Source organism: Balaenoptera physalus, assembly GCF_965194825.1.
Source record: "Balaenoptera physalus genome assembly, chromosome: X".
Taxonomy (NCBI): domain Eukaryota; kingdom Metazoa; phylum Chordata; class Mammalia; order Artiodactyla; family Balaenopteridae; genus Balaenoptera; species Balaenoptera physalus.
The window spans coordinates 73785198-73804160 of NC_138903.1; the positions used below are offsets into that span (position 1 = coordinate 73785198).

Genomic DNA, 18963 nt, shown 5'->3' on the forward strand with positions numbered 1-18963 from the left:
TAAACCTTCATGAACTTGGATTAGGCAGTGTTTTATTTGTATGTCCCCTAAAACACAAGAAATCAAAGACAAATAGATAAACTCTACTTCAATAAAATTAAAAATACTTTTGTTTCAAAGGATACTAGCAGGAAAGTGAAAAGCAATCTACACATTGGGAGAAAGTAGTTGCAAATCGTATATCTGATAAAGTTTTAATATCCAGGATATGTGAAGAACTCTTATAATGCAGCCATAAAAACACAAATGACCCAGTTTAAAAATGAGCAAAGGATTTGGATAGATATTTCCCCAAATAAAATATACAAATGTCCAAAACAGTACATGAAAAATGCTCAATATCATTAGTCATTAGGGAAATGTAAGGCAAAATCACAAGATACCTCTTTTTACCCACTAGAATGACTATTATTTTTTAAAAACTATTTTATTTAGTATTATTTTTTATTTTAAAAAATTGAGGCAATGATTTAGAGAAATTGGAACCCTCATATATATTTTTTTTAATATTTATTTATTTAGGCTGTGTTGGTTCTTAGTTGTGGCACACGGGATCTTCATTGCAGCATGCGGGATCCTTTGTTGCGGCATGTGGACTTCTTAGTTATGGCATGCACATTCTTAGTTGCAGCATGCACACTCTTAATTGTGGCATGCATGCGGGATCTAATTCCCTGACCAGGGATCGAAACCAGGCCCCCTGCATTGGGAGCGTGGAGTCCTACCCACTGGACCAGCAGGGAAGTCCCCCACATATATTATTGGAGGAAATGTAAAATGGTGTAATTTCTGTGGAAAACAGTTCGGCATTTCCTCAGAAAGTTAAACATAGAATTATCATACTATCCAGCAATTCCACTAATAGGTATATACCCAAGAAGGCTGAAAATACATGCCTACACAAAAAACTTGTACACCAATATTTATAGAAGCATTATTCATAATAGCCAAAATGTGGAACAACCCAAATATCCCTCACCTGAATAATAAATAAACAAATGTTGTATATCCATGAGATGGGATGTTATACACCCATAAAAAGGAATGAAGTACTGATACATGCTACAACATCAATGAAGCTTGAAAACATTTTTTTAATGAAAGAAAGTAGTAGCAAAGCCCAAATAACATATAATTCCATTTATATGAATTGTCCAGAATAGGCATATCTACAAAGATAGAGAGTAGACTGGTGGTTGTCAGGGCTAGGGGGCAAATGGGGAGTGGTTGCTAATGGTTATGGGGTTTCTTTTGGGAGTGATGCAAATGTTATCTAATTGATAGTGGTGATGGCTGCACAACATTCTGACTATTCTGAAAACCATGGAATTATACATTATTAATGGGTGAATTGTGAGGTAGGTGATTTGCACCTCAATAAAAAATATTTCCTATGTAGAACACTGTAATTATTGGCTTAACTCAGAAAGTAATTGTAATAACTGTCTTTAGCTTAGGAAGTACTGCGACTATCAGCACATGGTCTGTAAACACCCTGGAAGACCTGGTAGTGTGTTGGAGCTAGTTCAAACTTGTTCACAATAATCTATTGTTTGCATACCTTTCCAACCACGGTGGTAGTATCAATATTTACACCACCATACGTAAAAGCCCAAACGAAACTTTTGGCCAACCCAATACTTACACCACCAAAATCAGCAAACACTAGAAATGAGGGTTCCTCTTCTATCCCAAAGAGCCATCTCTTAAAACATTTACCAGCACATCACTGATGAAAGTCCATACCATGTTTCCAGGGAGGTTTCAGGATGATGGAGGTCCAGGAAAAGACTTACAGGGTATTTAATGATTATACTGCTAGAAGGAAGTGAAAAAGTCTACAGTTCTATGATGAGCGTATGCAGAGCTGAAAGGTATTAAAGGGTGGAGCTAGGCACCTCCTGTGGTAATTTAAGATTAGCAAGCAACTACTTCAATTGACAGATTCGTTCACAGATGTGCCCACTCACACTACCTTCCCTTCCCAGTCTTGCCTACCCATCAAAACAAACAAAAACATGAAATGATAACAATTTGTTGTAATACTAGTGATTTCAGTGATATGGCTAAGAGCTGCTCTTAAAAAATATATGACCTTTCATTTAGATTTTTTGGAAATGAGTGCTTTTTGTCTCTTTCTACTCTTGTTGTTGTTTCTACTCTTGGCATGCTTATCTGCATCAAGAAAGAAAAACTCATCTATTCAGTAGCCTGAGAGTCAGATTTTAGCATTTCCCAAATTATTTTAACTTAGAACTGAACCAAGGAAACATTTGATACAGTGAAATTTCCCATATCCTTTCTTATTTGGGCCAGCTGCTTTCACTTTTTATTGTAACAATAGATTGTACGTTATCCAGATATTTTTGATTGAAATATGTTTGACATATAACATTGTGTAAGTTTAATGTGTACAACATGTTAATTTGATACATTTATATATTGTAATATGATTGCTATTGTAGGGATAATTATCACCTTGTTACATAGGTACCCAAGTAGTTTTAATTGGTTTCAGAAAGCAGCAGTTAAGAATACAAAGTGGCTCATGGTAAGCCGATCCCTCTTTTTAAAAAAGTTCAAAGCTTATGATCTACTAATGGTGAATAAGAAACGTTATTTCTGTACATCAAGGTTAGCGGTTTCTTCTCTTTTTTTTTAACACTTGCGTGCTGTGGCAGTGCTATTTTGCTTGAGGCTCATTCACATAGGCAGAAATTTAAATTACCCAGACTGACCTTTTCTGTTTCATTAAGGTGATTTTAATGTTATTCTCATTAAAGGGAGAAGTACCTTAGTCCATGTTTTGGAGCAGAAATTACTAAATGTATACTTTGGGAAATTCAAATGAGATAGGATTCTTGAAAAGCATGATCTACATTAGCTAGAAGCTACATAGAATTGTTAAAATTTAATATGCTACCATTTGCATGTCAGACAAGTTGTCAGATAAGATTTTCAGATTATGATAATAACTTCTACTTCCCCAAAGATATTTTACTGCTATAATTCATAATAAAATAACCTGCTCACTAAGAGCATTTTTAAATTTTGTTCTTCCATAGTATTCAGCTTTGTAGTTCTAGATATTATAGTCTTCAATTTTAATAGGGTTCCATTAACATATTTTCTTTAGAATGATTTATCAATGTTTAAATAATTTATCATTTCCTTTTAATAGAATTATATAAAATCAGGGAAGCACCTGAATTGTAAAATTTTCTCTGTAAGACTAAAAACTTGTCTGTTTCTTCTTGGTGTGCCTAAAATTGTGTAAACATGGTCTTTGACTATCAAATATTTGCAAAGAATGATAATTGTCAATCTAACAGATTTGTTCACTTAGATTTTTTTTTCACTAATCAGCATCCAAATAATTGTTTTTAAAGTATTGGTGCTAAACTGAGTGTCTTGCATTCAATTTATAAATGTTTATCTCTAACACAGAAGCTAAAATGTGACAAGCCCCAGTTTTAGGAGATATAAACTTGTGACTAGAAGATACAAAAAACAAAGCATTGTTTCTAGCTATTTGGACTTGGGAAAATCTGGCTCACTGAGCGCCCCCCACCCCCAAGTAATATGAGCAAGGAAGTTTACAGAGAGCTTATGGGTAATGATTACTTATATCTATAGAGTCAAAGTAAAACTTAGACTGGAAAATTTTCTTCATCTGTTAAAAAAATGAGCATAATCAGACACTCCCTGCAGATCAGGTGGAGATTGTGTAAGTGACAATAGTTTCTATACTGTAAAGCCTGCTACACCTGTAAGGGATTGTTGTTATCTGATTTGTTTTTCAAATTGTCTTTTGCACTATTTCATAAATGGTATAAATTTGGGAGATGAGAGAATGGAGAGGCATAAATATCCACACCATTTGTAAGTATTGCTATTACCAACAAAATGTTAATACATCATGTACTAACATTGGTAACACACTCATTACAGTGTATACTCAATGAATTTACAGTAAATTAGCATTTTTTGTGCTTGAAATATGCTTTGGGGGGATATATCAATTAATAAGCTGGCTAATACTATTCCCAAGTATTTCAGTGAACCTGAAACCTGCCTAATAAGCAAGTTGAATAAGCAAGTATCCATCATCTATTAATAATTTTATCAGTATCACAATTAGAAAACTGTGTCTACCAAGCAACCTTAGTATGATTCAAATTGAAATAATAGCATTCTTCAACAAGCAAATGTTTCCATTTCCCATACCGATAGATGACTTGCAGTATAAAATATTTTTGACTATTAATGAAATATCAGTAGAATGTCTCAGCATTCCTTCTCAACTATTGTCACTCTTGGAGCTATTTCACAGGGAATTTATGCTGAAATTTTAGCCAGATATTAGCAAATTTAAGAGATTCTGTTGTTCACTGAAATTCATAATTATTTTGTGTAAAATGACCGTTTTTTATAAAAAACAAAAACGTTAGCTTCAGTAGAGTGGCTATTAAATTTATACATTCTAGGAAAACAGTTAAATCATGCTTCAGGTTCTGTAATAGGTGATTGACAATAAAGCTTTTTGCTTCTATGCTACTTTGTAATGTAATAATTGGAGAGAGAAGCAAAGAGGATGTCTCAAAGAGAATGTCCAGAAGTCCAACATAGAAAAAGAGGGGAAAGAGCTTTACTTTATAAGTAAAAACACACAGTACCATGTCCCATGATTTAGTTAAATGTTTTGAGTTCTGGTGAAGGCAAAGGTGCATTGGTACTTATTTTCTGGCTTTCAGCCTTTTGCTGAGCTTTTGGTTGAATATCATATTTTTTATGAGGAGTTAGCTATGTGACAAAAGAAAATACAGACTATCAACACTTAGAGGATTTCAATGATTTTAAGTATGAAAGGAGAGAAGGAGAAAATGCATAAAGAATGAGAAAGCACTGACTAAAAAATAAAGCTGGCATTTTCTCAAGAAGAATTATTTTTAAGGCTATAAAAAAGTAATATATATGATCTAAGTTTGTTTAAATTTCCATTGTTTATTTTTTCATTTTTTTCAAAATTATTTAAAGCCACCTGATTAAATTTAATCATCTTCTACTTATCCATATTGCTGCACATGTTGCTTAATTGACAATCAATCGTATCTCCCAAACTAGACTGGTGACAGCTAATAGCTGCTTATCAGGTTTCATCCTATGGAGGGTAAGTGGGTTCCTCTTATGTAGGCAGTGGCAGTCCAGGCTACCCCTTTTACTCATGGGTTTACCTGGTCTGACCAGAACTAGCCTGAGACAAACTAGAGGTCTCAACTTTCTTCCACTCATTTCTTAGAATATCAGTACTTATTTGTGTCTTCACTTGAAAACCCAAGTGAGTAATTAGGGAAACAAGGTTTCTTTTTCTGTCCAATGTGCCTTCTGAAATCAAGTATCCAAGAGACTGCTCAGTTTTTTTGTTTCACTTTGTGTGCACAACAATTTTTTAGATAAATCTAATTAGAGATTAAAAGACAAGTCCATGAAGCCCACAAATTTCATTTATCTTTCCTCCAATAATTTTGTAAGGCTAATGAACATTGTATATACAAGAACCAATAAAATGCTTCTTTGGCAGAAGTTTCCTTTTGTTTTACCACCCTGCTTTTGCTGGTTGTGACTAACAGTCCTTTTTCTTTACCCTTTAAATGAAGAAAAGAATGATTATGCCCCACTTCCCTGACCATTAAAAGTCACCCTACAATGTGACCCCAGAGGATTCTATATAAACCATCTCATAAGTTGTATTATTGACACCAAAGCACTTTCAAACCTCAATAGAAATTAGCAATTATTAATCATAATATATTTGTAGACAATAGTTATTAAATGTGGTTAACTTTTTAGATCTCCTATAATTGCTTGAGTTGATTTCCCACTCTGGGTTAAAATTTTACCTTTACTATTCATGCTAATAAAATTGACTCAGAGTCTATGTCCATTCACTATAGGATGCTGCTGAAAATGGAATTAACCTGTCAAATTAGTTTAGTCTTTTTCTGCTTGAAACATCTGTCCTCTAGCAACACAATTACTATAATTTCTCAAATGTGATCTTATTTCTAATTCTGTGGAAATTTATGCGATTTAAACTCTGAACTTATTATTTTCATTCCAAAAAAACTGATTATTTGCGAAGAGTGGAATTTTGTGTTTGACATTTACTGTGTATAATTTTTCACCTGCACTACCTCATGAAAATTGCCTATTTGGCATTCATTGAAAAAACCTATACCAAAAGTTCCTTATAGGAAGTAATTTTTGTTTTTATTACATATGGATTAATATCTGAAGAACATAGGGACTTCCCTGGTTGCACAGTGGTTAAGAATCCATCTGCCAATGCAGGGGACACGGGTTCAATCCCTGGTTTGGGAAAATCCCACATGCCGCAGAGCAACTAAGCCCGTGAACCACTACTACTGAGCCTGTGCTCTAGAGCCCACGAGCCACAACTACTGAGCCTGCGTGCTGCAACTACTGAAGCCCACGTGCCTAGAATCCATGCTCCGCAACAAGAGAAGCCACCACAATGAGAAACCCGTGCACCACAAGGAAGAGTAGCCCCCGCTCATTGCAACTAAAGCCCACGCCCAGCAATGAAGACCCAACACAGCCAAAAAACAAAAACCAAAAAGAACATAGATATGTGCCATTTTCAAACATTTTGTATAGATGGTTTGGTTTTGTGTTTAACTAACAGCTTGAAAAGGGAGAAATTTTAAAATATTAGGTTATCTTTACTAAAGAAATTTCAGGATACTATTCAAATAGATAAATCAAACAAGGCTTTTTAGGGGCTTAGTGCTCTTGTCGTCTATGAATGCATTTATGATTTATAATTACTCTTAACATTATTTGTCTTTCCATGAGTTAGTGTTAATCCTTACAATGATATTTGATATTTAATTAAGACTTTAAAGAAATTACATTAGAGTCACTGTATGATTTTTCCAAGAAAAAAATAATGATGCTAATTATAACACCAATAATATATTTTATAATATTCCATGCCTCTTATACCTAATCATGGACTAAAATAGTAAGTTAATTTAGAGGCAAGATTATTAAAAGTGGTAATTCAGCATGCAGAGAGGACAAGATAAATTACAATCTTATTTTCTTTAAGACCCTTCAATTTCTTAGTGTGTTATTATTCTTATTTCATTATCAACAATTGACATTAACATCGTCACTCTTCCACGAACTATCATAGTTTAATAAACAATTATCTTGTTGGTATTGAACAGACGAAAAATAATTGTTCTTTAAAACATCACTAAAACTTACAAGACGTTTTGTCAGGGGTTAAACAAGTGAAATAAAAATTCTGGCAGCAAATTACAGTAGTTGGCTTGGCTGATATTTAAACACTGGAGTCTGCATACAGGTCTTTTGTCTCCCTAGGTAGGTTTATTCCTAGGTATTTTATTCTTTTTGTTGCAATGGTAAATGGGAGTGTTTCCATAATTGCTCTTTCAGATTTGTCATCATTAGCGTATAGGAATGCAAGAGATTTCTGTGCATTAATTTTGTATCCTGCAACTTTACCAAATTTATTGATTAGCTCTAGTAATTTTCTGGTGGCATTTTTAGGATTCTCTATGTATAGTATCATGTCATCTGCAAACAGTAACAGCCTTACTTCTTCCTTTCCAATTTGTATTCCTTTTATTTCTTTTTCTTCTCTGATTGACCTGGCTAGGACTTCCAAAACTATGTTGAATAATAGTGGTGAAAGTGGACATCCTTGTCTTGTTCCTGATCTTAGAGGGAATGCTTCCAGTTTTGCACCGTTGATAATGATGTTTGCTGAGTGTTTGTCGTATATGGCCTTTATTATGTTGAGGTAGGTTCCCTCTATGCCCACTTTCTGGAGAGTTTTTATCATAAATGGATGTTGAATTTTGTCAAAAGCTTGTTCTGCATCTATTGAGATGATCATATGGTTTTTATTCTTCAATTTGTTAATATGGTGTATCACGTTGATTGATTTGCGTATATTGAAGAATCCTTGCATCACTGGAATAAATCCCACTTGATCGTGGTGTATGATCCTTTTAATGTGTTGTTGGATTCTGTTTGCTAGTATTTTGTTGAGGATTTTTGCATTATATGCATCAGTGATATTGGTCTGTAATTTTCTTTTTTTGTAGTATCTTTGTCTGGTTTTGGTATCAGGGTGATGGTGGCCTCATACAATGAGTTTGAGAGTGTTCCTTCCTCTGCAATTTTTTGGAAGAGTTTGAGAAGGATGGGTGTTAGCTCTTCTCTAAGTGTTTGATAGAATTCACCTGTGAAGCCATCTGGTCCTGGACTTTTGTTTGTTGGAATATTTTTAATCACAGTTTCAATTTCATTACTTGTGATTGGTCTGTTCCTATTTTCTCTTTCTTCCTGGTTCAGTCTTGGAAGGTTATACCTTTCTAAGAATTTATCCATTTCTTCCAGGTTGTCCATTTTATTGACATAGAGTTGCTTGTAGTAGTCTCTTAGGATGCTTTGTATTTCTGCAGTGTCTGTTGTAACTTCTCCTTTTGCATTTCTAATTTTATTGATTTGAGTCTTCTCCCTCTTTTTCTTGATGAGCCTGGCTAATGGCTTATCAATTTTGTTTATCTTCTCAAAGAACCAACTTTTAGTTTTATTGATCTTTCTTATTGTTTTCTTTGTTTCTATTTCATTTATTTCTGCTCTGATCTTTATGATTTCTTTCCTTCTGCTAACTTTGGGTTTTGTTTGTTCTTCTTTCTCTAGTTCCTTTTGGTGTAAGGTTAGATTGTTTACTTGAGATTTTTCTTGTTTCTTTAGGTAGGCTTGCATAGCTATAAACTTCCCTCTTAGAACTGCTTTTGCTGCATCCCATAGGTTTTGGATCATCGTGTTTTCATTGTCATTTGTCTCTAGGTATTTTTTGATTTCCTCTTTGATTTCTTCAGTGATCTCTTGGTTATTTAGTAACATATTGTTTAGCCTCCATGTGTTTGTTTTTTACATTTTTTTCCCTGTAATTCATTTCTAATCTCATAGCGTTGTGGTCAGAAAAGATGCTTGATATGATTTCAATTTTCTTAAATTTACCAAGGCTTGATTTGTGACCCAAGATGTGATCTATCCTGGAGAATGTTCTGTGCACACTTGAGTAGAAAGTGTAATCTGCTGTGTTTGGATGGAATATCCTATAAATATCAATTAAATCTATCTAGTCTATTGTTTCATTTAAAGCTTCTGTTTTCTTATTTATTTTCATTTTGGATGATCTGTCCATTGGTGTAAGTGAGGTGTTAAAGTCCTCCACTATTATTGTGTTACTGTCGATTTCCTCTTTTATAGCTGTTAGCAATTGCCTTATGTATTGAGGTGCTCCTATGTTGGGTGCATATATATTTATAATTGTTGTATCTTCTTCTTGGATTGATCCCTTGATCATTATGTAGTGTCCTTCCTTGTCTCTTGTAACATTCTTTATTTTAAAGTCTATTTTATCTGATATGAGTATAGCTACTCCAGCTTTCTTTTGATTTCCATTTGCATGGAATATCTTTTTCCATCCCCTCACTTTCAGTCTGTATGTGTCCCTAGGTCTGAAGTGGGTCTCTTGTAGACAGCATATATACAGGTCTTGTTTTTGTATCCATTCAGCAAGCCTGTGTCTTTTGGTTGGAGCATTTAATCCATTCACGTTTAAGGTAATTATCTATATGTATGTTCCTATGACCATTTTCTTAATTGTTGTGGGTTTGTTTTTGTAGGTCCTTTTCTTCTCTTGTGTTTCCCACTTAGAGAAGTTCCTTTAGTATTTTCTGTAGAGCTGGTTTGGTGGTGCTGAATTCTCTTAGCTTTTGCTTGTCTGTAAAGCTTTTGATTTCTCCATCAAGTCTGAATGAGATCCTTGCCAGGTAGAGTAATCTTGGTTGTAGTTTCTTCCCTTTCATCGCTTTAAGTATATCATGCAACTCCCTTCTGGCTTGTACAGTTTCTGCTGAGAAATCAGCTGTTAACCTTATGGGAGTTCCCTTGTATGTTATTTGTCATTTTTCCCTTGCTGCTTTCAATAATTTTTCTTTGTCTTTAATTTTTGCCACTGTGATTACTATGTGTCTCGGCGTGTTTCTCCTTGGGTTTATCCTGTATGGGACTCGCTGTGCTTCCTGGACTTTGGTGGCTATTTCCTTTCCAATGTTAGGGAAGTTTTCAATTATAATCTCTTCAAATATTTTCTCTGGTCCTTTCTCTCTTCTCCTTCTGGGACCCCTATAATGCGAATGTTGTTGCTTTTAATGTTGTCCCAGAGGTCTCTTAGGAGACCCCCTTAAAGATGATACCAACAGGTGGAGAGATATACCATGTTCTTGGATTGGAAGAATCAATATTGTGAAAATGACTATACTACCCAAAGCAATCTACAGGTTCAATGCAATCCCTATCAAATTACCAATGGCATTTTTTTACAGAACTAGAACAAATCATCTTAAAATTTGTATGGAGACAGAAAAGACCTCGAATAGCCAAAGCAGTCTTGAGGGAAAAAAATGGAGCCGGAGGAATCAGACTCCCTGACTTCAGACTATACTACAAAGCTACAGTAATCAAGACAATATGGTACTGGCACAAAAACAGAAACATAGACCAATGGAACAAGATAGAAAGCCCAGAGATAAACCCACGCACATATGGTCAACTAATCTATGACAAAGGAGGCAAAGACATACAATGGAGAAAAGACAGTCTCTTCAATAAGTTGTGCTGGGAAAACTGGACAGCTACTTGTAAAAACATGAAATTGGAACATTCTCTAACACCACACATAAAAATAAACTCACAATGGATTAAAGACCTAAATGTAAGACCATATACTATAAAACTCCTAGAGGAAAACATAGGGAGAACACTCTTTGACATAAATCACAGAAAGATCTTTTTTGATCCACCTCCTAGAGTAATGGAAATAAAAACAAAAATAAACAAATGGGACCTAATGAAACTTCAAAGCTTTTGCACAGCAAAGGAAACCATAAACAAGACGAAAGGACAGCCTTCAGAATGGGAGAAAATATTTGCAAACGAATCAACGGACAAAAGATTAATCTCCAAAATATACAAACAGCTCATTCAGCTCAATATTAAAGAAACAAACAACCCAATCCAAAAATGGGCAGAAGACCTAAATAGACATTTCTCCAAAGAAAACATACAGATGGCCACGAAGCACATGAAAAGATGCTCAACATCACTAATTATTAGAGAAATGCAAATCAAAACTACAATGAGGTATCACCTCACACCAGTTAGAATGGGCATCATCAGAAAATCTACAAACAACAAATGCTGGAGAGGGTGTGGAGAAAAGGGAACCCTCTTGCACTGTTGGTGGGAATGTAAATTGATACAGCCACTATGGAGAACAGTATGGATGTTCCTTAAAAATCTAAAAATAGATTTACCATATGATCCAGCAATCCCACTTCTGGGCATATACCCAGAGAAAACCATAATTCAAAAAGACACATGCACCCCAATGTTCATTGCAGCACTATTTACAATAGTCAGGTCATGGAAGCAACCTAAATGCCCATCGACGGATGAATGGATAAAGAAGTTGTGGTACATATATACAATGGAATATTACTCAGCCATAAAAAGGAACGAAATTGAGTCATATGTTGAGACGTGGATGGATCTAGAGACTGTCATACAGACTGAAGTAAATCAGAAAGAGAAAAACAAATATCGTATATTAACGTATGTATGTGGAACCTAGAAAAATGGTAGTGATGAGCCAGTTTGCAGGGCAGAAGTTGAGACACAGATGTAGGGAACAGACATATGGACACCAATGGGGGAAAACTGCAGTGGGTTGGGGATGCTGGTGTGCTGAATTGGGCGATTGGGATTGACATGTATACACTGATGTGTATAAAATTGATGACTAATAAGAACCTGCAGTATAAAAAAACAAACAAACAAAACAACTAATACTAAACTTTCATTGGGTTATTTGTAGGAAAATATGTTAATATAAATGTTTCAGACATTACATGAAATTTCTAAAAATCTTATATGTTCTGGTATAATGTTATAAGTCATAATTCTCGTTATTACTTTAAAATGTGTATCTCAGAAATAGCTAAATTTCCTTGTCAATTGCATTATTATGAACTTTCATCAAATCTTTAACCATGGTCATTTTTAAGTCTTTTGTCATTTACAGACAGTTCTGGGTGTACTGTGATGCTTTTGCAAATATTTTCCTATAAAAGGGTTTCATCTTCAAGGAATTCATGGTAAAGACTCTGACAAGTACAGGTTTCTGGTAACTGACTATACTGCTGAACTGAATGAATAAGCATTTTCCGAACTCTAATGAAAAACTGATGAACTCATAAAAGTGCTAACAAAAGATCAAGATAAAAAAAATTAATTACATGGGACTGAGTGAACTGATGAGGATGATTATAATTTTTGTGACTTTCTGTTTGGATTAAAAAAAAATCCCACAAGGACTCAGAGGCAAAGAACATAGAAATCAATTTTCACTGCAAAGTAAAGGAACTGTTACAGTGGAGGATTACTGGACTGAATGTCAATGTTATGACATAGTATGAGTGTGTTTCGTGTTTGGTAATTGCAACCATTGTTGCTTTTGTTGTGGTCATCCATTTACAATGCTTGGTGTCAGTCTATTTATCTCTTGTAAAAATAAAATACAGTGTGTGTGTGTGAAAAAAAAAAAGTATTTAGTTCTCCCAGATGACTTATTCTACTGAGCTAGAAGACTCTTTAACCTATGCTTTCATTTGGCCCTTGGTGATGTGCATATCATCTTAACATGTATTATTTTCATTTTTATTATTATTATGTAAACTACCATTTACTATTATTTATAGAGATGTTTGTTGTACATATGAAAAGTGGAGAGCTGAGTTTAAAACTATGTCTGCTTCACTTTTGTATATTAAATCATTCATCCATTTAAAAAAAAAGAAAGAAAAAAAGAAAAATATTAGGCTGTAAGGAATATCTTGAGATCACCTTGGTTCCCAATATCACTCCACATCACATATAAAAACAAAATCTAATGCAGAATTATCTTACATTCTAAGAAAGGTGATTTTAGAAATGTCAGGTTGTGATAGTAAAGTAGTTTATGGGCTATGATTAATAAAGGACATAAGCCAGTCTCCAAACCATTTCTATATGATTCCAAAGGAATGCCCCAGATTTTGACAGTTATGAATAAATATGCTGTAAATATACATGTGCAGGAATTTTTGTGGACATAAATTTTCAACTCATTAGGGTAAACACCAAGGATCAGGACTACTAGATAATATAGTAAGAGTATGATTAGTTTTATAAGAAAATGTTGAACTGTCTTCTGAAGTGGCTATACCATTTTGCATTCCTAATAGCAATGAGTTTGAGTTTGTATTACTCCTCATCCTCATTTGCTTTTTCTGTTGTCAGTGTTTTCTTTTTTATCCATTGTAATAGGTTGTAGTGACATCTCATTGTTTTAATTTGCACTTCTCTATTGACATATATTGTTGAGCATCTTTTCATATGCTTATTTGCCATCTGTAGATCTTCTTTGTTGAGGTGTATGTTAAGATCTTTGACCCTTTTTTCAGTTGGGTTGTTTGTTTTCTTACTGTTGAGTTTTAAGAATTCTTTGTATACTTTGGATATCAGGCCTTTATTAGACATGTATTTTGTAAAGAATTTCTCCCATCACATGGCATCTCTTCTCATTCTCTTAATAGTGTCTTTCACAGAGTTGTCTTTTTAATTTTAATGAAATCCAAATGATCAATTTTTCCTTTTACAAGTCTTACTTTGATGTTGTCTCTAAGAAGTCATAGCCAAACCCAAGATCACCTAGGTCTTCTGTGTTATCTTCTAGTAGTTTTATAGTTTTGTGTTTTATATTTAAGCCTCTGATCCATTTGAGGTTAATTTTTGTGTAAGGTATACGTTCTGTGTATAGATACATTTTTTGCCTGTAGATGTCCAGTTGTTTCAGCACCATTTATTGAAAAGACTATCCTTTCTCCATTGAATTACCCTTTCTCTTTTGTCAAAGATAAGTTGATTGCATTTGTGTAAGTCTATTTCAGCATTCTCTATTTTGTTCCATTGATCTTTTTGCCTATTCTTTTGCAATACCACACTGTATTGATTATTGTAGTTCTATAGTAAGTCTTGAAGTGTGGTAGAGTCAGTCCTCCAACTTTGTTCTTTCCCTTCAGTATTCTGTTGGCTACTCTTGGTCCCTTACCTTTTCATATAAACCCCATAATATTTGTCTATATCCACAAAATAACTTGTTGGGGGTTTTACTGGGATTGCATTGAATCTGTATATCAAATTGGGAATAACTAACATCTTGATAATATTGAATCCTCCTATACATGAACATGGACTATCCATTTATTTAAATCTTTGTTGATTTCTTTCATGAGAGTTTTATAGACTCCTAACATAGCACTTATACATATTTTGTTAGATTTATACCTAAATATTTCAGGCTTTGATGATAAAGTAAATGGTATTGTGTTTTTAATTTAAATTCTAATTGTACATTTCTGGTATACCATATAAGAAAGCAAATGGCTTTTTTATATTAACTTTACTATAATTCCTTATAATAGTTCCAGGAGGTTTCATTTTGTTAATTTTGGGGAATGTCCACATAGGCAATCACATCAACTGTGAAGAAAGAGAGTTTTACTTCTTTTTTTCACACTCTGTATATCTTTTTTTTTTCTTGTCTTATTGCATTAAGTAGGACTTACATTACAGTGTTGAATAGAAGTGGTGAAATGAAACATCCTTGTGTTGTTTCTGATCTCAGCAAGAAGTTTAATACCATTAAGTATGATGTTAGCTATAGATTTTATACAGATGTTGTTTATCAAGTTGGGGAAGTTCCCCTCTATTCCTAGTTTGCTGATAGTTTTTAACTAGAACGGGTGTTGGATGTTTGTCAAAAAATTTTTTGGCATCTACTGATATGACAATATGATTTTCTGACTTTAGTCTATTGATTAGATGGTTTACATTAATTTGTTTTTGAACGTAGAGCCAGCCCTACATACCTGAAATAAATCCTTATTGGCTGTTGTGTATAAATCTTTTTACACATTGGTGGATTCAACTTGCTGATATTTTTTTGAGGACTTTTGTATTGATTGATTTTTAACTACTGAACCAGCATTGCATGCCTGGAATAAAACCCACTTTGCCTCAGTGAATAATTCTTATTATATGTTGCTGAATTTTATTTGCTAATATTTTGTTAATAATGTTTTGTCTATTCATAAGGGATATTGAACTTTAGTTTTCTTTTTGTGCTATCTTTTTCTGGTTTTGTCATTAAGGTAATATTAACTTCATAGACTTACTTGAAAAATAATGATTTGGAAGAGATGTGTAAAGCTGGTAGTATTTTTTCTTCAAAAGTTTGATAGAATTCTCCTGTGAAAACTTTCAGACCTAGAATTTGGGGAGTTTACAAATTATGAATTAAGTTTCCTTGATAGGCATAGGACTTTTCAAATTATCTATTTTATTTTGGGTGAGTTATGGTAATTTGTGTTTTTTTCATGAATTTATCCATTTGATCTAAGTTATCAAATTTCTGTTGGCTTAGTTGTTTGTAGTATTCTTTATTATCCCTTTGTTGTCTACAAGTTCTGTAATGATATTTCTTGTTTTTCTTGATATATTAATTTGTACCTTCTACCTTTTCTGTTTCAGTCTTGCTAGAATTTTGCCTATTTTATTGATTTTTTCCAAAGAACCTACTATTTTTCACTGATTTTCTCTATTGTTCTGTTTTCAATTTCTTTGATTTCTGTTTGTATCTTTGTTATTTACTTTCTTCTACTTGCTTTGGTTATATTTTGCCCTCCTTTTCCTAGGTCCTTGAAGTAAGAGCTTAGATTATCAATTTGACACTTTTCCTCTTTTGTAACATTAACATTTAGTGGCATAAATTCCTTCTTCAGCGCTGCTTTAGCTATGTCTTACACATATTGATATGTTGTGTTTTTATTCAGTTAATTGTATTTTTTATTTCCCTTGAGTCTTGTTCTTTAACTCAATGATTATTTATGAATGTGTTGCTTTATTTCCAAATGTGGGGTGATTTCTTGCTATCTTTATGTTTTTGATTGCTAGTTTGATTTGATTTGTCCAGTTTGACTGAAGTAGAGAAATCTTTTTCTCCATTTACCCCCTGCATTTACAATATAATTGCCTTAAATACTTCCTCTGTATACCTTGAGGACCACATAAGACAGTGTTATAATTTTTGCTCCATCCATCAATATAATTTAGAAAACTCAAGAGAAAGAATACCCTTGTATTTAATCTATATTTTTATATTCCCATTATTCTTTCTTTATTTCTAACGTTCCAACATTACTTCTTTTATCATTTATTTTCACCTTTTAAATTTTAATCTTTTTCAGCTATATTGAGGTATAATTCAAAAATAAAATTATAAGATATTTAAAGTATATATCATGATGATTTGAAATATTGTGAAATATTACATTGTGAAAGGATTCCTCCCATCTAATTAATTAACATATCCATCACTTCACATATTTACTCTTTTGTGACAATATTCAAGTCCTACTCTCTTAGAATATTTCAATTATAAAATACAGTGTTATCAACTATAGTCAACATGTTATACATCAGATCCAAAGATTTTGTACATATTATAGCTGAAAGTTTGTAATGTTTTTACTAATTTCTCCCTATTTCCCACAATCCCCAGCCCCTAGTAGCCACTTTTATACTCTGTTTCTATGATTTTGAATTTTATTTCAATTTCACATAGAAATGATTCAATTCAGTATTTGACTTTCTCTTTTGGCTTATTTAACTTAATATAATGCCCACAGACCTGCGAATGGCAAGATTTCCTTCTTTCTCATGGCCAAATAATATTCCATTGTGTGTGTGTGTGTTTGTGTGTGTGTGTGTGTGTGTGTGTGTGTGTAACCTTCTTTATCTACTCATCTAGTAATGGACATTTAAGTTGTTTTCATGTCTTGGCTATTGTGAATAATGTTGCAGTGATCATAGGCGTGTATATACCTTTTTGATATCCTGTTTTCACTTCCTTTGGATACATACCCAGAAGTGAAATCATTGGATTTTATGGTAGTTCTATTTTTAATTTTTAAATGAATCTCAATACTCTTTTTCATAGTTGCTGAACCAATTTACATTCCAACTGTGCATAACGGTTCCCTTTTCTCCACATCCTCACCAACACTTGTTATCTTTTATCTACTTGATGATAACCATTCTATCAGGTGTGCGGTTGTATCTCACTGTGGTTTTCATTTGCATTTCCCAGATGATTAGTGATGTTGAGCACCTTTTTATGTACCTGTTGGCCATTTGTATGTCTTTGTAAAATTGTCAATTCAGTTCCTCTGCCTATTTTTTAATTGGATTGTTTGGTTCTGGCTACTGAGTTGTGTGAGTTCTTTATATACTTTGGATATTAACTCCTTATCAGATATGTGATTTGCAAATATTTTCTCTCATTTCATAAGTTGCCTTTTCATTTGTTGATGGTTTCCATTGTTGTGCAGAAGATTTTTATTTTGATGTAATTTCACTTGATTTTTGTTTTTGTTACCTTTGCTTTTGATGTCTAATCCAAAAAATCATTGCCAAGACTGATGTCAAGGAGCTTGCACCTTATGTTTTATTCTAGAAGTTTTACAGTTCAGGACTTAAGTTTTTATTCCATTTTGAATAAATTTTTGTGCATGGGGTAAGATAGGGGTTTAGTTTCATTCTTTTGCACATGGCAATTCACTTTTCCTAGCACCATATATTAAAGAGACTATTCTTTCCCCATTACTTATTCTTGACTGCTTTGTCATAAATTAATTGACCATATGTGCATGGGTTTATTTCTGGACTCTCTATTCTGTTCCATTGATCTTGTGTCTGTTTTTATGCCATTCTCTTTTGATTATTATAGTTTTGTAATATAGTTTGAAATCAGAAAATGTGATGTCTCCAGCTTTGTTCTTATTTCTTAAGATTGCTTTGGCTATTTATGATCTTCTATGGTTCCATACAAATTTTAACATTTTTTTCAATTTCTGTGAAAAATGCCACTTGAATTTTGACAGGGATTTCATTATATTGATAGATTACATGAGTAGTATGGAAATTTAATGATATTAATTCTTTCTATCCACGAGCAAAGAATAGCGTTCCATTTATTTATGTCTTCTTCAGTTTCTTTCAGCAAAGTCTTATAGTTCTCAATGTACAGATCATTCACCTCTTTGGTTAAATTTATTCCAAAATATTTAATTCTTTTTAATGATACTATTTACAATTGTATATTGGGATTATTTTCTTAATTTATCTTTCTAATAGTTCTTTTTTATATTCAGAAATGCACAGATTTTTGTATGGTGATTTTGTATCCTGTAACCTTAGTGAATCATTTATTAGTTCTAAAAATTTTTGGATGGAATCCTCAGGGTTTCCTGTATATAATAATATGACATTTACAAATAGAGGCAGTTTTACTTTTTCTATTCTGATTTGGATAACTTTTATTTCTTTTCCTTGCCTAATTGCTTTGGTTAGGACTTCTAGTGTTATATTGAATGAAAGTGGCAAGCGTGGGCATTCTTGTCTTGTTCCTGATCTTAGAGGAAGAGCTTTCAGCTTTTCACCATTGAGTATGATGCTAGTTGTGGGCTTATCATATGTGGCATTTATTATGCTGAGGTATGTTCCCTTTATACATGATTTGAAAATTTTAGTCATGAAAGGATTTCAAATCTTATTAAATGCGTTTTCTCCATCTATTGAGAAAAGCCTAATTTTTTGTGGTAGTTTTATTTCTTTTTTTTACATCTTTATTGGAGGGTAATTGCTTTACAATGTTGTGTTAGTTTCTTCTGT

General features: G+C 33.2%; 2 protein-coding genes across 2 annotated transcripts in view; both read left to right on the forward strand.

Moving 5' to 3' along the window:
• Positions 1-18963, forward strand: part of LOC309653068 (uncharacterized protein) — a 377540-nt gene that overhangs the window by 220263 nt on the left and 138314 nt on the right. The gene's annotated exons all lie outside the window — the stretch shown is intronic.
• LOC309653026 (uncharacterized protein) overlaps positions 1-18963 on the forward strand; it is a 264232-nt gene that overhangs the window by 139973 nt on the left and 105296 nt on the right. The gene's annotated exons all lie outside the window — the stretch shown is intronic.